This window comes from Hippopotamus amphibius, chromosome 17 (genome assembly GCF_030028045.1).
Source record: "Hippopotamus amphibius kiboko isolate mHipAmp2 chromosome 17, mHipAmp2.hap2, whole genome shotgun sequence".
In the NCBI taxonomy this organism is placed as follows: domain Eukaryota; kingdom Metazoa; phylum Chordata; class Mammalia; order Artiodactyla; family Hippopotamidae; genus Hippopotamus; species Hippopotamus amphibius.
The window spans coordinates 38,985,148-39,008,589 of NC_080202.1; the positions used below are offsets into that span (position 1 = coordinate 38,985,148).

Below are 23,442 nucleotides of genomic sequence, written 5' to 3' on the forward strand. Positions count from 1 at the left end.
GTTGTTTTATGTTTACAATTGTTAAGTTTCTTAACCCTTCAGGCATGGCACTGATTATTATTTCCGTTTCATAGACAGGGAAAATTGAGGCTCAACATAAATAATTTTCCCACAATCACATGCCATTAAATGGCAAAGAAGAGCTTGGAACTCAAGATAATAGGGCTCTTTCTACTACACCAGGCTTTCTCAGACCTTGACTAAGGTTGCTTGGAAGAGGGTGTGGGCAGAACCAGAAGAGAGGTGTCAGAGGCAGGAAGAGCATTGGAGCAGCCTGGGTCAGTTCAGGTCCTCACAGCTGACTTTGGTTCATAGTTAGAAGGGCAGTGTCATGAAGCAGGGGGCAGTGTGGCTTGTGCGCTTGAAATTGTTTCCCCTTTGCCACTTCAAGGCTGAATTGGATGGAGCCCATGAGCAATCTGCCCACACACCTGGAACCTGGAATGGGAAAGGGAGGACTCAGCCTTTGGGCTGAGGTTAAATGGTCAAGGCTGTCTTTGGAAATGTGAAGCTGAGTGTGTCTCTGATGAGGTCTGAGGAAGCTGAGTCCCATGACAAGTGAGCTCTCTATTCTGGGGCGGGGGGGGGGGGGGGGGGAGGGGAGGGGTTGGAGGGCAGTAAGGGAGAAATAGCTTTTTAATTTTTTTTTTTTAGTGTGATGGGGAACTATAGGTCATTTACACACACACACACCCCTTGGGTAGGCTCGGTGTCTGAGACATGGTTCAGGGAAATCAGTGTGGAATCCAAACTGCTAGTTTACCCTTTTGCCGCTGTGGCCACAGCCATGAGTATGCTCAGGCATCAGAAGAGGCCTGCCTTCAGTGTCCTCCACTGTGGCGAAAAGAAGGTCTGGTTAGACCTCAATGAGACTAATGAAATCACCAATGCTAGCTTCCGTCAGCAGATCCAAAAGCTGATCAAACATGGGCTGATCATCTGGAAGCCTGTGACAGTCCATTCCCGGGCTTGATGCTGGAAAAACACCTTGGCCCACTGGAAGGGCAGGCACATGGACATAGGCAAATGAAAGGGTACTGCGAATGCTCGAGTGCCTGAGAAGGTAACCTGGATGAGGAGGATGAGAATTCTGCGCCGGCTGCTCAGAAGATACCATGAATTTAAGAAGATTGCCCGCCATGTATATCACAGCCTGTACCTGAAAGTGAAGGGTAACGTGTTCAAAACCAGACAGATTCTCATGGAGCATATCCACAAGCTGGAGGCAGACAAGGCTCACAAGAAGCTTCTGGCAGACCAGGCTGAGGCCCATAGGTCTAAGACCAAGGAAGCCTGCAAGCACGAAGTGCGGCTCCAGGCCAAGAAGGAGGAAATCATCAAGATGCTGTCCAAGGAGGAAGAGACCAAGAAATAAAGTTCTCCCTCTCTTCTCTATACATAGTGGCCTCAGCAATTACATAGATCACTCAATCAATAAAAAACTAGCCTTTATCTGCCAAAAAAAAAAAACAAAAAACAAAAAACCCCACAACCCAGTTCACACTTAGTCCCCACTTTACCACTGCTCTTTCTGTCCAAATCATGGACAGCTAAATCAGAAGGACCTGGAGAAATTATTTGGTCTATACCTCAGCCTCTGGGCACTGGTAGAAGCTGACAGGTGGGAACCTAGAGTCAGCCCAAACGTGATGAATGGTAGAAATGCCAGCTTGTAGGAGAGAAAGTTTGGCTTTTCTCCTGGGAGCTATGTCTGGCCAAAGGCTGCCTCCTCCCACCTCCTGCTGGAACCAGATTTTTTACAGTTGATGTTACCATTGCTCCCTTGGCCTATTCCAGTGGCTGTGGTGGACTTATAACAACTTTCCCTGTCTACTTACAGCTCTGGAACCAGGCTGAGAGCACATATCACTCTTCCCTATCTCCCTTGGCCCATCAGAAATGACACATCTTCCAATGGCACCCTCCATCCTTATCCAGTAATTGCAGCCATGGGGGATAAACGCTGAGGGCTTCAGAATTTATAGGGAATACTTTGCATTGTTGACAGAACCAGAGATATCCATTTCAAACCTCTTTTTTGGTTGGAAGTTGCTTTGTTTTTGTTTTTGTTTGTGTTTTTTTTTTTTTTTTTGCCATGCCTGGAGGCTTGCAGGATCTTAGTTCCCTGACCAGGGATCGAACCAGGGCCCTTGTCTGTGAAATTGCAGAGTCTTCACCACTGGACCATCAGGAAATCCCCTGGGTGGAAGTTCTTAGACAAAAGGAGACCACTATTTACTGGCTCTTATCCACTCTGAGATTTCCTGATTGTCAGAGGTCCTGAATGTGAAGACAGCTACCTGCCTTTGAAGCCAAGATGGTGCCTAACCAGGAACCCTTAGGACCCCTGCTTCTTCCCTCCCCTTGGCTGCCCCTCTATTCCAGGTGCCCTCCTCTCCTGCCACCACTCCCTTCCCATTCCTCCTCTCTCTCTCTCTCTCTCTCTCTCTCTCTCTCTCAGCAAGTTTTTTTATGTGATTACAGGCACTGCATGGTAATTAGTGCTAAACTCATTTGCACAACTACAGTTAATTGGCTACAACAATTAATTAATGTGTTGGAAATTTGGCACTGGAAAAAAAAAGTTTGTCATCAAAAAAAGGGCAAAAATTGTAGAGTGAGATACCCATAAAAATCGAGGGCAGGCTTCAAAAGCCCAGCTGGGCCTCAAACTTCAGGCTGGCCTCAGATGCCTTTCACCTCTCAACTTCAACACATTTTCCTCTTTCCTCTTTCATTTTTTTCCCTCTTCCTTTCTTTCTCTATTTCTCTTCTTGCTCTCTCTCTCTTTTTTTTTTACAACTTAAGCAAACTCATTTCCTTGATAAAATATAGCATGACTAATGGCTAGAGCATGTAAAAATCATTGGGAAAATGTCCTTGGAAGACGAATGCATTTTCAGCAGAATAATTAACTTAATTAACAAATTCACATGCATATTCATCAGGCTATTAATGTCTTCTCGGCTCAGCTTGATGAACATTGCGGTAATAACCATCTCATTTACATACTGCATTCTACTGCGATCCAAAACAGAGACAACATACAGGCGTATACACACACACACGCGCGTGTGCGCGCACACGCGCGCGCACACACACACACACACTTGCACCACTACACACAACATGCCTCGGCCGCTTTGACTTCCAGGTTGGCTGGGGGAGAGAGAGAGAGACAGAGAGTGGAGGGGGTGGGGGGACCCCAACTGGGTGGTGTGATCTTCAGAGGGTCACGAGTGAGGTGGGCTAAGGCTGCCCTCATATGAATGTCTAAGAGAACTTTAATTCTCTCTCTCTCCCTCTCTCTCTCTGCCCCCACCCCGCCTCTTTTTCCTTGTTTCTTTTTCTGTGTCATTTTCTCCCTTCTCCTCTATCCAACCCCCCCAAACCATGTCTCTCTAGGGAAAAACTTGGTATCCGTGCCAACTTTTTCCCCCTCCCTTCCTCCCTCTCTCTCCTCCTTCCCCTCTCTCAACTGCTGCCAGCCGGCATCAGCGCCGAATTGCCATCTCCTTGAGCTCTCTGTGGAGCAATCTCAGAGAGCAGTAAGGTGTGACGCGGGGCTCTGCCGGCTTCGCAGCACCGCCTGCGGAAAGAGCGCAGGATGGTGGAGGAAGATTAAGAGAAATCGCGAGCAGGGCTCGGCTGCCATTGGTGTGTGCAAACGCCGAGGAGAAAGGGAGAGGGAGAGCGAGGAGGGGGGGTAGAAAGGGAGGGGGGATACCAGCAGCTGTCGGCCTAATTCTTCTAACACTCTGCTTGTGGTCATATTAGAAAAACAGATTATGCCCCTCGGTGCCACTCACTTATACTTGACATACGTTAATGTTCTATATCTCCATTCTCGGGGCTTGACGACAGTGGACTTCAGAGCTAGGAGGATGGGGATCTGGGTGGCCAAGGGGCAAAAAAAGACCCTGCCTCCTCATTCTTCCTGACCTCCAGCCCCAGCCTGTACTTGGTGTTTAGAAAGGAAGGCTGGGCCCAAATGACCCTGCTTTTTTCAGCCCCTTAGGAGGTGCAGAAGTCAGAGGACACCTGGAAGTCCTTTCCCCGAAAAGTCACTCCCCCTTTAGAGTCTTAATAGGTCACTTTAGGGTCAAGTGTGACCAGCTTTGTGGCACCCCCACCCCTAACTTTTCTATGGGCCCTCCCCCTCAAATCAGAAGTTGCGGTTCAGAGAAAGGGGTCTATGAAAGTTGGTGCTCCATGAGGGAGTTATAGAGAAGCCATAAGCAAACAAGCCAGGTTTGTTTCTGGGTTGCTGTGGAAACCAGGTTCCCTCCTCCTGGCAGGAACGGAGGAGTGCCTGAGGCCTTCCTCCTTCCACCAATCCTGAAGGCTATAAAGGCGGAGTTTGCTAAGGCCTGGGGAATAGGGCTGGTCTTGGAGGACAGATCAACCATTCCCCAGAAGCCCTGCCTGCCAGCCTATAGCCCTTTGACCCCCACCTTCCCTATTCTCTCACCTCAATATTCAGTCAAAGGAGGCTTTTTCCTCTAGGTGCCTTGTCCTCTATGGAGACCTGTTGCTTAGCAACCACTAGTGCCTTCTTCCTAATAACTTGCAGGGACTGAGAGATATAATATCTGTCTCTATATTCAGTTTCCCTCCCTTGTCTATTTATATTTAATAGCTGAAGCCCTGTCTTGGGTTCCCTTGGCATCTGTTTTAGAAGGAATAAACTGCAGCCTTATAAAGTTACACCCGAGGAAGAACTTCCAAACAGGGGAGAGTGGGAGAAAAGACTGGAGTAGGTAGGAAAACTGTGGAATCATACTGTCTTAAGTATAGGTAGAGGGAAAAAACTAATATTTAGAACTTGGAGTGTAGGGAGGGGATGTCCAAAGGGATTCCTAAGGGTCCACTCAGGACCTGGAATGGATGCCAACAGAGATGCTTCCTGGCCTGGCATTTTCCTCTCCCCACACCCTGCCCTGCCCCTCTGTCCTCACCACTTCCAGTCTGAAGCGCTCTCATGTTTCCATCTATGGGAGGCCCATCCCTCTGGGGATGTCCAGCTTTCTAATGTCTGAATGTTGGTATCCAGGAGGGGGTTGCTGTGTCGATGTGTGTCCAACAAGGCCTGGGTTTTTCAGGGAAGGAGATCTTCTGAGCTCTCTACTAGAAAACCCCAGACTTGACCTGGCAGTGAAGGTGGTACAGTAATTGATAAAAATGAGGAGCAAGGAAGGCCCAAGAGTAGCCTAGTGGCTGCACGTAGAGTCAGGAGTCCTGGATTTGGGTTCCCTCTCCTTACTTTCCTGTGATCCAAATTATTCACTTAATCTTTTAAACCCCTTGTTGCTGTATCTGTAGATGAAAAATAATAATAATGTTTACCTCCCTGGACTTTAGCAGGATCAGTTAACGTGATACGTGAAAGGAAACACTTTGGAAGCTATCAAATTTAACTAAAATATTATTTTAAGTTTTGGCAAAGGTCTTACTGCTGGGAAGAGGGAGACATCCTGAACCCAGCCTGGCCCTGGGCTTAGGAATGCCATTAGTTTGTTGGCCAGAAAAGTGTGGTTCTTTGCCCTCTGGTCAGTGGGGTAGGGAGCTTTAAATCAAAATCAACCACAAAGCTGTCTAGGGAGCGTGGCATGCAGTGTCCCTCCCCTCCCCACCTCCATTCCCAACCTCTGACCTCCCGTTCTTCCTGCCGATACCCTGCGCTGACCCTCCACCTTCTCTTCAGTCGGCACCTTCACCGCCATTGTGCTCGCTTTCAGACTGTTCAGTTTCACCCTCTGTACCCCCCTCCTCGGCACTTCCTCCAACCCGAGCCTTCTGTGGGAGACAGATGGGGTGTCTGCAATGGAAAAGGCTCTGGGCTCTACGCCGCCTTGGGTGGGCAGCCCCCCTCCTCATCTCTCCACTACTGCCTCTCCCTACCTAAGACACTCAGATTCACCCCGGGAAGCTTGGGGAGCTGCTGAGGCTTCCAGCTCTTCTCAGAGTCAGCCCCAGAAGCAGAGCCAGAATGCCATCTTTCTCTGAGACCTGGACCCCAGCCCCACTTCACGGAAGACCAACGCAAAGGATGAAGTAGACTGGGGGATGGTAGAGCTCTATGTAAAGGGACTAATGTGGAGAGGCCCAGAGTACCTCACTGAGGACTGGATGGCTGGGGTTTGGGGCCTGAGTTGACAGAGGAGGCTAAGCCTAGGCAGTTCCTTTGTTCCAGAAATCTGGGGTCCCTGGAGGGAGGTTCAGCTTATAGAGGGGGAAAAGGGAGCTAACATCACAGAGTACCAACTGTGAGCCAGGCACAATGCCAGAGCATTTCCATACCTGTACTCACAACTAACAGGTGAAGAGTCAGGGCAAATAGGTGTCTTGCGAGCTCACAGCATCTCTCGGTACAGCTGACCACCTCCTCCTTTGATTCGGTGATGTCACTGCCAGTTCTCCTACCACTCTAGCTGTTCTTTCTCTGTCTCCTTTGCAAGCTCATCCTCAGCTCCTTAGACTCAGCCAAGTCCCCCAATTATATACTTTCATGGTACTATATATCCTTCTTTCATGGCATTTAGCACAGTTATTTCCTACTTATTTGTGCAGTCATTTGAATAATGATTCTATTTCCCTCACCAGATGGAAAGTTCCACAAGGACAGTGACCATGCCTGTCTGTGTTCACCAGTGTGCTCACAGCATCTAGTATAAAGCAGCTCTTTGGTAAATATTAGTTGAATGAATGAAAAAAAATGACAAAAGGACATCTCTCTGGCTTAAACTCAGCTTCCTAGCCATTCCCCGACCCCAGAGCTGACTCACCTGCAACGTGTGGAACAAGGAACAGGGTGCCTGGGAGGCCAGGCCACCTCATTTTCCCTAGAAAAAGCTATCAGGACAGGACAGGCCAAGTCCCAGGATATGGGCCCTTGCCCTGCCAGAGCCTGGCCCTGCCTGTCTGCCCTGCAGCTACTCCAGAGATTGAGAGAATTCAAAGTCCCAACAACGTCTCCTCATGGTGGGGCCTGAAATTACTCGTGAGCTGGAAGGGAGGAGTTCCACTGGGGAAGGGTGCTCTGCATAAAACCCCTCTTTTCTGCCTTAGCTGAGACTGCAGAGACCATCTGCTACCACCCCTCTGTTTGTGTCTGTCTTCTTCCCCTGGGCTACAGGGAGGAAGGTGGTTTGACCAAGTGGGAGGGATAGATGGTAAGAGCAGCACAGTCCGCTTGTTCCTTGAAATATCTGGGGGGCTGGTGACGAGCCTCAGGCAGGTATTGGAGCAGAGGAACACAGGATCCAGCAGCCTCAAGTCCTTTGGAGCTGAACTCTCCAGACCCTGGGAAGCAGGGGTAGAAAATATGACCTCCAGGAGTGGCCAGCCTTCAGTCCAGAGCTTTATCTGACCTCTTTGCTGCCCTTGCCATCTGACCTCAAATAATATTCCCAAGTCTGCAAAAAGTTAGAGTTAGGCCCTTTGCTCTGCCTGGCCACTCCTCATTCTAGCTAACAACCCAGCCCAGAACCTCTCTCCCACCCAGCTCAGGACCACTACCCAGTCCTCATGGCGGCCTCTCACACAGCCCCCTTATCCTGACAGTGCCCCTCAGCACCCGGGCATCCAGGGTCATGGATCTGGAAGCCAGTCTAGGCAGTGTTGCTCTCTCTGACCCCACCTGTTCTCTGAGCCCCTAATGAAGTACGACAACTCAGGCTATGGGCCAAGTCCTTGTGTCCTCATCAAAGGCAACATCTGTCCCCTCCAAGAAGATAACCCTGTGGAGAGGGAGGTGAGACAGGCACAGGGTAGGAACCCCCATCCTTCCTGCACCCTCACCCTAGATTCCACTGCAGGCAGAGATTGAGGGTGAGGGCCAAGACAGCTGCAGAGGCCTACACTCACACGTGCCCTGCACAGGCCTTCATGCCTCTGAGCCTCTGAATATGAGGGCCCCTCCTTGACTCACCCAGCTACCTGGGATGCTGCTGCTGCCAAGCCAGCCTGCTTTTATTCATGCGTTGTTTTATTGCTGGCAAATGCTGCTGCTTGCCGCTGTTGGAGGCGTTCCTGCCAAATCCATCCCAACATCTTGGCCTGGCATCAGGGCGGCATGCTAATGTGGAAATTTAAAGAGCTGCTCGGCTTTAAATCGGAATTTTAAATGAGCAGCAGTGCTCCGGAGGGACCCGGGCAAAATCGAACAGTATCTGCTCCACCTTTCCCACCCCTACTCCCATAGCATCACCCCACTTCGTCCTACCTCTTCCCTTGACTTGGACACCAGATGAGGGAGTGGCATGGGACACGCTAGGAGAAGAAGGAATCGGTGAGAGATGGAGCCACCTAGGCCAGTAAGCAGTTAGAACCCCCCACTCAGGACCAGGAAGGGATCCACTGCTTGCTGTCATGGGCAAATGGAGTCAGGGAACCTCTATACAAGGGAGCAGGGCTGGGGATGGTGAAACTGCATTCCTACCCCACTTCCCATTTTACCAGAAAACAAGAAGAGAAGGCCCAGAGCGAGAAGAGAGAATGTAGAATTCCACGAAGACACTCACGTGCCACATACACCTGTGCACGCTGGGATATATACACACAGCTGTGCATGCAGGTCAGAATGCTTCCTGAGTCTCATTGCAGCATGTAAGAATGCACCTTGTACATCACTCATACATAAAGCATTATTCACGTGTGCAGGGCAGTCTTTCTTCCCATATCCAGGCCACTGTCCTAACCAGAGCAGGCTGGTTTCTGCAAGTTGCTAGCCAGAGCTCTGCCTCAGGTTTTTCCCTGAATCCTAATAACATTCCCCAAGTCCTGGCAGCTACCTTGAGTCAGCCGTAGTGGTGACAGAGCACTCTGCCAGGGTAGGGGACAGGATAGGTGACAGCAGCTCTGCCAGGATAGGGGTAGGGGGCACCTGAGCTCATCCTGTGTGCCTGTCATCACTACAGTGTGGTGCCTTCTCTGGTGACCATCAGGTGACAGGCTCAGACATCTCATCTGAGGGAGGTTCTGGGCATAGCCTTGGTTTCAGAGGGGAAAGGGGGCTCATGGGAAGTGAGAGAGGCAGAACCTGCACCTCTGTGTGACTCCCTTTCCTTCTTTTTATCAGAAAAACTTTATTGAGTGCCTACCCTCAGGGAGACACTGTGCTTAATTTAGCACAGTGCCTCATAATTGTCTGGACTGGGTTGATGACAGCCCCAGAATCTGGATGCGCTGTCCGCATTGGAGGGTTCACAGTAACTCGCATGGTAACCTCAACCTTATCCATGTTAGGCTGCCAGGCCGAGGGATGCTCCCCGACCTTCCCCAAGATTCCCACTCCCTCAAAGAAGGAGCCAGGTCTTCTGTGGGCTGGTGTGGCTGCCAGCCAAGAGGCTTGGGGCAGGCCTGGGGCATGCAGCTGGCACCTGCCCACCAGATCCCCAAGGAGCACCGTCCTCCCTTACTCTGTAGCCCCATTTAGATGGCCCCTGGGCTACAGGGAGATAGAGCTCACTGCTCCCCATTCTCAGAGAAAACCTTAAGCTGGAAAGCCCATCACCTCCCTTTCCACTGCAACATGCTCCAAGATCCTCCATCCAGATTAGATATACTAAAGATGCACCAGATAGTTTTTCTAGACAGAACCAAACACTTAATACAGTAGGGGTTGGGCTGGGGCTAGGTAAAGGGCCTTGAGGGGTGAGGCCTGGGCTGGAATTATGGGAGAAGTTGCTGAGGTCAAGAGATGGTTGAGGAAGAAGAACTCAATGGGAGTGAGATAGGACAGGGGGACATGAAGGGAAGGGGCTGAGTGAATCTGCCTCTCTAATTAGCAACATGCAAATAATATGCAAATAACCCACTCTTTGTTTAGAGACCACAGGGCCTGTGCTTTTTGGAAGTGGGCTACAGAGGGACCACCAGGCAGTGTCTCCGAGACCCTCAGATATGGGACACCCAGGCTCAAGAGAGGCCAGTGTGGCCATCTGGTTCAAGCTTATTCCCTGGATGGACTCTCTCTATGGGCCTCAATTTCCCTATGTGTGAAATAGCAGGACTGGACTGGACTCGATGGTCTCTAAGGCTTCTGTCCATTACTGACAGTCTAGGGTTCTCTGATCTGGGACCCAGTACCAGCCCAGGGCAGAGGGGTTGATTCCATTCTGTGGTGGAAGCTATTTGGCTTTCTTGCCCCTGTCTCCCACCTCAGCAGTTCTGTCATGCCATCCCCCATATCCCCATGCACCTGCCATTCCAAATGTGGGCAGTGTCCTGAAGGCAGTGTTTTCTCTTACTCCATACCTTTACCCACACTGTGTCCTCTGTTTGGAATGCCCTTCCTGCTTTAGCCCCTCACCTGGCTAACTTCTTCTCCAACTGCAACAGCCTTACCTACCTTACCCTTCCACCCTCTGGGCATCCCCATGCACTGTGTACATCTCTTATTTCCCACTAGACTGTGAACTCCTAGAGGGCAAGTACTGAGTTTTGTTCAAGACGGAATCTCCAGTGTAAATGTATTGGTTGCTGTAACAAATTCCCACAACCTTGGTGATTTACAACAGAAATTTATTCTCTTACATTTCTGGAGACCAGTCGTTCAACATCAGTTTCACTGGGCCAAAATCAAGGTGTCAGCAGGACTGTGCTCTCTCTAGAGGCTCTAAGGGAGAATCCATTCTCTCAGCTTCTAGTGGCTGCTGGCATTCCTTTGGTTCTGGGCACATCACTCCAATTTCTGCCTGTGTCTTCACATCGCCTTCTACTCTTCTATGGTCTATAATCTCCCCTGCCTCTCTCTTATAATGTGGCATTTAGAGCGCACTCAGGTGGTTCAGGATAATGTCTCTATCTCAAGATTCTTAACTTAGTCACACCTACAAAGACCCTTTTTCCAGATAAGGTAACATTCACAGGGATTAGGATTTGGACATATCTTTAGACTACCAAAATAAGCAAAGACATCTTTAAATTTACCATTCGTTAAGCATTTGCCATGTGCCAGACACCATATATACATTTTTCTCACTGCATTTAAGTCTCACAATAAAGGTATTGTGAAAGGCAGATATTAATGCCTCTACTCTACAGATAAGGAAATTGAATAAGGCTCAGAGAGATTGAGTCACCTGGCCAAACTCACATAGCTGATGAGTGACAGAGCAGGATTTAAAAGCAGATGAGCATGGCTCCAAAGCCAGCTTCAGAGCCTACCTCAGGCCCTGGCACAAATTTCTTACCTGAATGGATGTACAGAAAGAGAAAGACAGGTGGACAAGAGACAAGAAGATGGGGCCTAGCCTTCCTAATGATATTGACTCATGTTTTCTTTTGCCAGAGACCCCTTACCACCTCTTTACTCCTCCCCTATCACCCCTGACCCCTCATTTCAGAAACCTGGAATCTCCCCCAGTTTGCAGCCCCCTGCCAACTACTGCTGCCTAGAGGGGTGGCACAGTGCCTGGGCTTCAGGCGGGAGATATCAAATCACAGAACCAGAGGGACCTCTGGAGGTCCCTGCTTCTAGCCCTCTGCCCACACATAGGCCAGCCCACGAGGACAGGGCAGACACTCGGGGTAATGGGCAGCAGAAGGGAGACGTAGCCCTCTCTTGTTTCAGCTACCCTTTCTCCTCACTTCTTACACGATTTGTGTTGGGAAGTCCTTACTCAAGCCTAACCTTCCTGACATCATGCTGTAATGAAAACTGGCCAGGGTAAGAAGTCCTGTAAATCAGTCCTAGATTGTCCAAAACATATAATGAGATTTTGGCTAAGTCTCTTCACCTCTACGGGCTACTAATTCTTCATCTTTAAAATGGGATCGATAACGATAACACCGTCTCACAGAACTGTGGGTGTGTGGATAATAACGGGGAAGAAGCAGCTAACCCATTGCCTAGAGCAAGGCCGGTGCTGTGAGAATATTTTGTAACAGCCCCTCAGCCCTCATCCTGGGTAACACAGGGCTTTGCTCACCTCAGCCAGTCTGGTCCTCCTTGCGCGCTAGACTGTGAACTCCTCTTGGCAGGACCTCGTTCAATTTTTAATCACTGCCCATTCCCCTCCCCAGTGTCTAGCTCTTGCTTGGGCGCATAGCCTTCATCTACATTTGCTAAACAACGAGTGAGGGTATGAGTCGGACCCCCAAATCCCGATAGGCACAGAGCCTGACTCCCACCACCGAGGGCACGACCCTTGCTCCTAGGGTCCAGGAGTCGGCGGAGGCAAGGAAAGAGGCGCTGCAGCTTTAAGATTGCTCTCGGGCGTCGGGGTTGCCAAGGCGCGGTTGCCGGGGCCTGCTCGGAGCTGCGTCCTGCCTCCGCGCGCCGACTCTTCCGCCGCCGCCGCCGCCGCCGTCGCCGCCGGGCCGCGCCGGGCTCGGCTCCTCCGAACCGTCTGGCGGACTTGGCACCGGCCCCGGCTCTTCAGTGCCCCCGCGGTGTGTGGCAGGCTGCGGCTTCATTATCCTGATTGATTCCTCCTGCTCCCCGACACCGTGGGGGCCCCGGCCAGGGAAGGGGGGCCGAGGCGGCATCTGCGGGCCCCTTCCCCGGCCTTTGCCCCCAGTCGCCCCTCGTGCTGCCGGCGGCTCGGTGGCCTGCTGCGGCAGGCCCGGCGGAGCGGGGAGGGAGGGCCGGCCGGCCTTTGCCCCCTGGTGGGCGGGGAGGGCCCCAAGGAGGAGAGGAGCTGAGCCCGACTCTGCACTCAGTCCCAAGGGCTGAAGATGCTCTCCCTGGGCCAGGAATACCGCCAGCCTCCGGGCCTGCCCTCAGCAAAAGTTTTGCACCTTCCCCGGGAGGGCATGGATGGTTGGGGTGGGGACGGAGCACAGTGGTGGACTGAGAAATTCGGTAGAACAAGCCTTGGCAAAATGGGAGAGATGACATCTTCGAGGAGAACTGATCACGTGGACCAAAAGAGGGTGGCACATGTCTTATCAGATGCTTCCCTGGGTGCCCTAGGTAGGGGAGGTAGGGACTGCCCAAACAACACAGGACACTGCAAGGATCTGAGCTCAAAGGAAGGCCAGGGGCCTCTGGAGAACCTGTCCCCACATCTAGCAGGGATGGTCTGGCCATGAAATCCTGGCCCCTAGGAAACCAAGTGCTGAGGTGAGGGCTCAGTGAAAAGAGCAACTGGGGACCAGGCCTGAGATTAGAGGGTCTTCTTAGGTCAGCTGCTTGTTTTGTGACTTGGGCAGGTCACTTTACCTTTTTTAGCTTTGGTTTATTCATCTGTCAAATGGGGTTAACACTTCCCTGACAGTTGTCAATAGCGGAACGGGATAATATGTTGATGGCAGGACCCTACCTAAATTCTCTGGCAAGAAAGAGAGAAGAAGATGAGGGACTTCCCTGGTGGTGCAGTGATTAAGAATCTGCCTGCCAATGCAGGGGACACGGGTTCGATCCCTGGCCCAGGAAGATCCCACATGCCTCAGAGCAACTAAGCCACAACTACTGAGATTGCACTTCAGAGCTCACGAACCACAAGTACTGAAGCCCATGCGCCTAGAGCCCGTGCTTCACAGCAAGAGAAGCCCAAGTACCGCAAGGAAGAGTAGCCCGCACTCACCGCAACTAGAGAAAGCCCGGGCTCAGCAACGAAGACCCAATGCAGCCAATAAAATAAGTAAATTAATTAATTTAAAAAAAGAAAAAGGGAGATGAGGGGCTGGCTTCCATCCCTGTTGCTGTGTTGGGTGGATCCCTGCTCTCTCCTTGAAGGAGATAAGTCTCCATATGCTTACATCCCCTTTTAATTGGAAGAAGACCTGGAACCTTCCAGCCAGAGCTGCTTCCTTGTCAGGGTGGGGGGGCAAAACTTCTCTCCACCTCATTGGCATGGCATAGACCCTCCCTTCCTTCCTTCCTCTCTTCCTCCCGCCCTCCTTCCCTTCCTCCCTTCCTTCCTTTTTAAAAATTTTACATTTACCAGCTTATTATAAAGAATGTAAAAGAACAGCAGACAACAGATGAAGAGGTACACAGGGCAAGGTCCAGGAGGGTCCCCGTGGAACTGGGGTGCACCACCTTCCCAGCACATGGATACGTTCACCATCCCAGAAGCTTCTCAAATTTTGTTGTTCACGCGTTTTCACAGAGCTTAATCTGGCGTAGACTTAATTTCTAAATTCTCATCAGGTTCTCCACGCCTCTCTGGGTGAGGCCTCTCTTCCTACAACTCATGACAGTCTCCCTCTAGTGCCTGGGCCCTGTCCTATCCAAGGGCCAAACCTGAAATATTTCTTACATAGGCTAGGGCTTTTTGGCTAACTCGAACCTTTAGCTTTCCTCAGCCCTGGGAAGAAGGAAGCTGGTGAAGGATTGAGGCCAGTTTTTCCAGTGGCAGTGGCCTTTGTGAACCTGATCTGGGCCACTCTGGCAACTCAGTGTCTGTCTCTGGGTGTGTTTCCTCATCGGTGAGTTCATTCATTCATTCTTCCAGTCCACATTTCCTGGGTGCCCACACTGGTGCTCCTAGCAGGTGGGAGCGTGGGAACAACACAGAGTGGGTGGGAAGAACTCTGCTCTGAAGCCACTGACCTGGGGGCAAAACAGACAGACGCACACGTCAGCCTCTCCAGGACAAGGGTATTTACTTAAGGAGTATCTCCCAGATTGTAGAGCACGCTCCCCGCCTCCTTCCTGAATACAGCAGACTCTTGCCGTGGACGCTTCAGCCAGAGGCTAACGGCTTTCCTGTGAGAAAAGACAGATGCTAAAATTTGAGCCTGGGGCTTTTGTTTATTCTGTTTTGTTGGAATTATCTGTTTCTAAAACAGTTATGCGTTTTACTTTCATATTCAAGGTAAAAACACAATAAAAATTCCCAGTTTGGGAAAAAACAATGTTAGGGAGGATTTTTTCCCCTCTGGTCACCAGACATATCTAGGCATGCCGGGCTACCCAGGGCCCTTGATCAATGTGGCCTGCTGACCTGGCTGCCCACCTGCCCCGGGCTGGCCTGCTCTGTCCTTAGCGTTTGCAGGCCTGGGCTTCACTTCCTATTAATACAAACCACATGGGACCCTCGCTGTGGCGTCTCTAGGCAGAAGAGGGAGCCACAGCCGCCTAGTGGCTGCCAGGGAGGCTGGCAGGAAGGGGCATCTCCACCAGGCGTCTCCTGGGAAACAGGAAGCTTCCCAGAGAAGGGACATTTGGAAATAAAATCCTGCCTCTGTGTGTTTGTATGTGTGTTGGGGCAGGAGAGGGAGTTAAGAAACCCCCACCCAGCCCCCTCTGCTCTTCACTCTTCAGGGAAAGCCTCTCTCAGCACTTCTCCTCACTCCCTCCCAAAACTCCAGCCCACTCCCCAAAAACAGTGTAGGTTCTGCTGGACAAGTGACCCAGAAAATGTCCCTTCAGACTCATGATGCGGGTGGGGAAGAGCAGTGGACTGAGAGCCGGAGGCTGCCTGCCTCACCCTGTGGCCCTGGTCAGTTATACCCGCTTTCTGAGTCCTGGGTTCCTCTGTAAAATGAGGGTACTGGATGAGTTTCCCCATCATTTTTCATCCTCATGTTGGAGCTCCTCCACAAGGCCCAAGAATACAGTGAGGGCATTCTAGGCCATTCTTTTCTGCCTTTGGAGCAGGTACCTGATAGGAGCTAATGATTCCTTGTGTGACCTTGACTGGTCACTTAAACCATCCTGGGCCCTTCATCTGCAAGTTTATTTATTCTGGTATTTGTGGGTGCTTAATGAGAGTGAAGTCTACACTGAGAGGGTCCAGAAACGGCCCAGATTTCTATGAAAGAGGCATCTCAGCCCCCCATGCTGTCCCACACCAGAGACCAGCTGCATGCTATATATATTCCTTGACATGGAGCTGGAGGGCGGCACTGGAACCTTTTCTTCTCATAGTGCCCGAAGTCGGCCAAAAGAAGCCATGGTACCCCCTGGGGAATAGGGGTGATGGCAATGTCCCTGCCCCCTCCCTTCTCTCCCACCCACCTGGTTCCCTTTTCCCTTCCATGCTCTTGAGGGACCAAGCCCCCTCCCAGCCCAACCTACCCCTCCCCAATAAAATATGGGATGCCCGGATCAGGGACAGGAGCCCTTTGGAATCCACAGGCAGAGGTCAGAGATGCTTGAGTAGAAGCAAGCGGCTTTCTCCCAGCTGGAGCGCCCCTCTTCCTGGCTTCAATTCCTAGAGAGCCCCTTCCTCTAGAGACCTTACTTTCTGGGCAGGGAGGGGATTGCTGAGAGAGAACTCCATGCAGGAGACAACCCCCAAGACTCTTGGAAGAGACAGAGGAACTCCAGGAAGGAAGAGGGCCGGGGGCCCTGCAGAGACCCAGGGGCCCAGGCCTCCTTCAGGTGTCCTCTTAGGAGGAGATACTGTCTGGCCCTCATGGCCTGACCTGATCCTGTGGCTTCTCAGCCCTATGTCAGCCCCGAGGGAGGGGCCAGGGAGTTGGTCGTGGGAGAGAAGAATGGGGTTGGGGGCGGGGGAGTGAGGAGGGGAAGCAGCAGAAGCGGGGAGGAGGGGATGTTGATCTGGATTCTGACTGTCGCCTTTATTGGGCACCTACTGTGTGCCAGGTAATGGGCTCTGTTCCAGTTTTACCTAGATCATCTCATCCAGTCCTTACCCCAGCCCTGTGCCAGAGCTTTCCGACAGAGAAGGAAACTGAGACTCAGAGGCGTTATGTAACTTGCCCAAGGTCACAACTCGTCAGCAGTGAAGCCAGGATCCTAGCCCAGGTCTGTCAGCCTCCAGTGGGTTCTCCCTGCTGCCAGAAAGTCCTCCTCCTAGAAAAGCAGGTCTGGGGTTGGGGTTTTCAGTCAGAGCTTGTCAGGATCCCCAGAGGCAAATCTATTGTCATCTGCCCTCCTCCTCCTCACCCATCTGCCAGGCAAGTCGCAGGTGAGCCCCCTGCCACGGCCCCTGCCCCAGCCCCAGGTGCTAGCTCAGCTTTGCCTGGCTCCCTGCCTCTCCCTGGTGCCCCCAAGGTGGCTCTGAGGTCACCCCACACCCCAGTGCCTTCCATTCTGCACTTCCAGATCTCAGGATGCATAGGAAAAAGCAGGCAGAGAGAGGAGGTCACTTGAAGGTTGGAAGCTGGGGCTCTGGTCTCCGGCAAAAGATTGGGGGCCGGCTTATCTCCTTTGATTCAAATGAACCCTTTCCCTAACTCCCACCCCTCACCCCCAGAGACAGCCAGAGCTTTGCTTAGTTAATGAAATACAAAAGAAGGAGTCAGGAGGTGGGGGCGGCTGGAGAGCACTGGAAAGCAAGGGAGAGAGGAAAAGTTGGGTCTCTTCCAAAGAGTTAATGTTCCACAGTATGATCGATTAGGTGTCAGATGTAATTTCAAACCAATACAAGATGAATGGCATAATTTTCCCTCTCTCATTTTAGACAGAATTAAGAATCCATTAGCTAACACAAATTTTTGGCAAGTTTAATAGGAGCTCAAATCTACACTCGGAGAAAACGCTCCCTAAAGCCTGTTTCAAGCGTTTACTCCTCAGGCCCCTGGCCTCCAACGTCCTCCTGACCCTCACAGACCCGCTGTTATCTGTCCCCACGAGCCATCCTCTCTCCCTTCCCCTGGTCCCCCTCCCAGCCCAGCCCAAGATTAACTGACCTGACCCTCCTCACAAAGGCTGGGCCTGCCCACCATTGTCTTCCAGTGGCAATGGGGTGGGGGGACGGGGCGGAGGGGCTGGCTGTGGGCCCAGAAGAGGGGGGACGTTGTTGAATTGGCCCCAGGCTCCAGACAGACCCTAAGGAGAGGGGTGAATTGGGGCTTTGGGGCCTTTTGAGTCTCAGCTACTCCTCAGTTTCACCCCTAGAAAAGTTCTTGTTTTTATCCTAGACAAAGCATTACCTAGTACATAAGGGGGACTCCAACCCCATTCTTTCTCAAGATCTCTTACACTGACATACATTAATCCACTCTGTAAACCTGAGAGATGGGAAGAATAGCTATCATCCCATTTTATAGATGAGGAAATTGAGGCTGCGGGTGACAGAAAGAGGGGTTGATTGGAGTCAGCTGGGTCCAAGAGTAGCCCTTGGCTCTGATACTCACTCGCTTACTGGGGCCCAAAGGCATTTACTTCTGGGCCTCAATTTCCTCTTCTGTAAAATGGAATGATCATTAGTACCCAGCTCATAGAATTACCCTAAGGGACAGATGAGAAAATTCTTGATAAAGGAGAGCCTTCGTGACTGTCCATCCAGGTGGAGGTGCCAAGTGTCTACTCTGCACCAGCCTATGATTCAGCTCCCGCCTTTACCCTCTGAGCTCACAGCCTAGTGAGAAAGACACACATGCAGACCAAGCCTTGCCCTGGAAGGCAAGAGAGGCTAGAATAATAATTATGGTAGCTTACCTTTACTGGGCACTTTGTGCCAAGTGCAGGAGCAAATTCTTTGCAAGTCGTAACTCATTTTACTCCTCACACCCTTATCAGATAGATACTAGTATCATTATCCCACTTTTCAGATCAGGAGAGTGAGGCACAGACAGGTGAAGTAACTTGCCTGAGGTCACCAAGCTAGGAAGTGGCAGAGCTAGAATTCAAACCCAGGTATCCTGGTCCTAACGTATCTGGCTCTTAACCCAATGCTGAGCAGAGGTCAGGGCTGGGATGGTGAAGCACCAGAACGTGATTGAGCCTGCTCAGGGGTCTGGGAAGTCTTCGCAGAGGATGGTAGGCTTGAATGAAGTCTTAACTGATGAGTAGGAGTTTACCAGGAGGGCAAGGAAAGAGCATTCAAGGCAGCAAGAACAGCGTGTGCAAAGGCACTGAAAGAAGTCTCGGCATGGGGGATGGTGAGTAATGCACTGTGCCAACCAAAACATGGGGTTCGTGTGGAGGATGGGGAGAAACAAGGTTGGACAGGCAGACCAGCTTCTTCATCATGACAATCCTGCTCTAAAAACTGAGAAGTCTTTCCTATTATCTAACCGATATGGACAGACTTGCGTGCCATTCTCGGGAGTTACAACTTTTTCATATTGTTATAATAGGCAGAGCTAGCATCTTCCATGTCAAACACTTTATATCAATTGCCTTGTTTGTTCATTCAGTAACCACACTAAGCAGGTACTGTTATTTTATGTTTAAGGTGAGTAAACTGAGGCTCAGGGTCATTAAGTAACTTGCCCAAGAGACACAGCTAGAAAGCGACAAAGCTGAGCATCAAACCTAAGTCTGACCCCAGAGGCCTCACTCTTAATCCACTACGCTTCCTGTGTCCTGGGAGGCACTGGGGAACTTGGGAGGAATGTTCAGAAGAGAGTGATGGGTTTGGATTGAGTTTTAGGAAAAGAATTCTGTCAGGGTGTAGAGGTTGGATTGGAACAGAGTGAGACTAGAGGCAGGGAAGCCAGCAAGGAAACTGTTGCTCTGGTCTAAATGGAGAACAAGGTGGAAGAAAGGCCCTCCCTCATCCATGGGGATGAAGAGAGGGCTTCCTGGAGCCTAAGTAACAATAATAATAATAATTAAGTGCCTACTCTGTGCCAGGAACTTCCCATGAGCCATCTCCAACTCATATAATGCTATAGGGCAAATGTTATTAGTTCTATTTTACAGATGAGAAAGCTGAGGCTCAGAGAGGTTGGCGAGCTTCTCTGGAAGTTATAATCAGGAAGAGCTGAGACTGGCCTGAAGCCCTAGCCTTTCCTCCCGTCTCACTGCCAGAAGGTGGTTGGGCCACACATCAGAAGTCAGCTCTTCCCTCTTGATGTGGCTTTAATATTGTCTGGGATACATAGGGAGCTGGCCCTCCACTTTGGCCCCAGCAAGTGGCCTTGAGCTGAGGGATATGGAAAAAGGGATGAAGGGGAATGAAAAAGAGAAGTTGGAGAGGGATGAGCTCTGGAGATCTGAGCAGAGAGCCGGCAGTCATTTTTACCTATGATTTACCATTCAGGAAGATCTACAAGAAAGCATACAGGAAGATGAATGCATTTAATTCTCTTAGCCCTTAAGTGGGGAAAAGGCTTCATACCTTTACTTCATTTCCAAACTTTTGGGAAGTCTTTCCTGCTACCTAACTCCCAGCTCTCCTAATGGAGTTATGAACAACCCCAGTTTCCAGTTTCAAGGAAGAGCCCCTGCCCTTGCACCTAGCCATGAGGGCATACCTCCTCACCTTCCTCATGGGGATGGAGGAGGAGTCTATCTACTTACCTTCATGTCACTGCATCCCCAGAGGTGGGGTGGGGTGGCTAGGCTCCCACGGTATCCCACTGAAAGAAGGAAATGACCAGGCCACCTGGGCCAGCCTCACTTCAACAGAGAGGAGGAGGAATAGCAGTGTCTGAGGTAGGAAGATAACTAAGGAGGAGGGGGAGAACTCCTGGGTCTCCTGAAATACACCCAGGGTTCCTGCCTTGAAGGGAGGAGGGTCTCTGAGTTTTGGTAAAATTTAGTAAAATTCATGGGCATCATAGCCAATGGCATATAAAAGAAGCTATATCCCCGCCTGGGCTAGGAATTGTAGGAGCAGGGAACTCCTGGGTCATCCCAGGGTCACCCTAAGGAAGAGAACTTGGGGAGGGAGCTGGGGAGAATATTTAGAAGAAAATGGCTTCAAGGGAGAGAACTTGGGCTTTGGAAGCAAAGGGGCTCAAATTAGAAACCAGGTCTCCAGCTGCAAAGGCAGAAGTACCCGGAGCAAGTGTGTTCATTTATTCCACAGATTTTCATTGATATCCTACCATGTGCCACGCACTGTTTAAGGCTCTAAGATGCTTCATCCTTGCCATTAGGAAACTTATATTTTGGTTGAGAAGGCAGGCATAATACAAGAGTAAATTATATTTATACTAGAAGGTAGTAAATGCTATGGTAGTGGGGAGGTCATGAAAAGCTGATCTAGATTGGAAGGTGGTCCCATTTTTAGCCGCTCTTCTTCATCTGTAAAATGGAGGCAATCACACCTACTCCTCAAGATAAAGATTAAATAAAATAACATGTTTAAACCTGCTTTGCCCAATTGGAGCCACTAGCCACATGTGACTATTTAAATTTAAATTAATTAAAATTAAATAAAATTTAAAATTCATTACCTCGGTCACATTTAGCCACATTTAAAGTGCTTAATAACCTCATATTAGCTAGTGACTACCATATTGAACAGAACAGAAATAGAGCATTTCTTAACAAATGCTGGAGAGGGTGTGGAGAAAAGGGAACCCTCCTACACTGTTGGTGGGAATGTAAATTGGTGCAGCCACTATGGAAAACAGTATGGAGGTTCCTCAAAAAACTAAAAATAGAGTTACCATATGATCCAGCAATCCCACTCCAAGATATATATCCAGACAAAACTGTAATTTGAAAAGATACATGCACTCCTATGTTCACAGCAGCACTATTTACAATAATCAAGACATGGAAACAACCTCAATGGCCATCAACAGATGAATGGATAAAGAAGATGTGGTACACATACACAATGAAATACTACTCAGCCACAAAAAAGAATGAAATAATGTCATTCGCAGCAACATGGATGGACCTAGAGATTATCATACTAAGTGAAGTAAGTCAGAAAGACAAAGACAAATACCATATGATATCACTTATATGTGGAATCTGACACAAATGATCTTATCTATGAAATAGACTCACAAACATAGAGAACAGACTTGTGGTTCCCAAGGGGGAGATGGGGTGGGGGAGGGGTGGGGGAGGGATGGCTTGGGAGTTTGGGGTTAGCAGATGCAAACTATTATATGTAGAATGGATAGACAACAAAGTCCTATTGTATAGCCCAGGGAACTCTATTCAATATCCTGTGATAAACTATAATGGAAAAGAATATGAAAAAGAATAGATATAACTGAATCACTTTGCTGTACAGCAGAAGTTTACACAACATTGTAAATCAAATATACTTGAATAAAATAAATTTTAAGGAGAAGAAATAGAACATGTCCATAATTTCAGAAAGTTCTATCTGACAGCGCTGGTCCAAAGCACTCAACTCAGGGCCTGGCTCAAGTTGTATGCACAGTAAGTGAACATTTACTAGAGGGCTCCTCACTCCTGAAGGACTCAAGCAGTGAAACTGACTATTCTTCCAATAGCCTGCCTAAGACCATCCGTTTGAGGTTCTCCAGGGCTGAGTCTGAAAACTGAAACTGGGGAGGAGCCAGGGATTGGTCAGGGCAGAAGGAAAGTAGCAGGAGGGTCAAGTCTACAGGTTAGGGAGTTTGTGTTAAGGGTTGCCCAGAGGGTGGGGGTGAGGGGAATATGTGTCTGAGGCAGGAAAGAAAAGACAAACCAGAGGGAACAGTGAGGAGAAAGAGAAATCCAGGCATCTAAGATCTGGCCCCAGGATGGGTCTTCACTGCCAGCCCCTAGAGAATGGATGCCACTTTTGAGATCCTTGATCTCAATACCTTTATTATTGAGTTCATTCATGCATGCAACATTTGTTTACTGAGCACCTACTATGCACCTGGTCTTGTCCTAGGTGCTGGGAGTGCTACTGTAAATAAAGCGCTCAGGGACTTCCCTGGTGGTGCAGTGGTTAAGAATCCACCTGCCAGCGCAGGGGACACAGGTTCAGTCCCTTGTCTGGGAAGCTCCCACATGCCGCAGAGCAACTAAGCCCCGTGCACCACAACTATAGAGCCTGCGCTCTAGAGCCGATGTGCTGCAACTACTGAAGCCTGTGCACCTAGAGCCAGTGCTCTACAACAAGAGAAGCCACTGCAATGAGAAGCCCATGCACCACAATGATGAGTACCCTCTGTTCACCACAACTAGAGAAAGCCTGCGCATAGCAACAAAGACCCAACACATCCCAAAATAAATAAATAAATAAATAAATAAATAAATAAATAAATAAATAAATGAATGAATGAATAAATAAATAAATAATTTTTTAAAAGAATAATCACTCTGGCTGCTACACCAAAAGTAGACTGAAGCAGACCAAGGACAGAAGCTGTGGGCATCCAAGAGAGAGAAGATGGCAACTTGGACCAGGGTGGTAGCAGTGGGGAGATGAGAAGTACTCAGATTCTGGATTTATTTTGAAGGCAGAGCAGACAGATTTGCTTTTGAATCAGGTGCAGGTGTAAAAGAGCATTGTCAAGAATGACTCCAGGGTTTTGGGCTTAGAAAACTGGAAAAGTTGAGGAACTAGAGTCCTGGAAAGGAGGCTAGCCTGAGGGCACCGGTCAACAAAGGCAGCACCAGATCTCTGAAAGGAGGCAATATTATGAGTTAAGTTCTAAGAGCCTGGCCTTTCGATTTAGACTGTATCCCTACCACGTTGCAGAGCCTCTTGCAGCATCAGTTTTCTTAACTTGTCTTCAGGGAGCTGCAAAGACTGATTGGACAAACCTGACTCATTTAAGGTGCTGGGAGAGCATTTGTTTCTTCTCTTTCCCCTTCCTTCCTGACCTTCCAGTGAGACAGCTCTGAGCCAGGAGCCCAGGAGAGAATGAGGGGAAATACTGAAAACCTCAGGTCCCAGAGGGAATGCTGGACTGGGGTCTGAG

At 49.9% G+C, this 23,442-nt stretch overlaps 1 protein-coding gene and 1 pseudogene across 2 annotated transcripts in view; both read left to right on the forward strand.

Moving 5' to 3' along the window:
- CDK12 (cyclin dependent kinase 12) overlaps nt 1–23,442 on the forward strand; it is a 91,016-nt gene that overhangs the window by 62,383 nt on the left and 5,191 nt on the right. The window lies entirely within an intron of this gene.
- On the forward strand, nt 788–1,675 carry LOC130839959 (60S ribosomal protein L19-like; annotated as a pseudogene).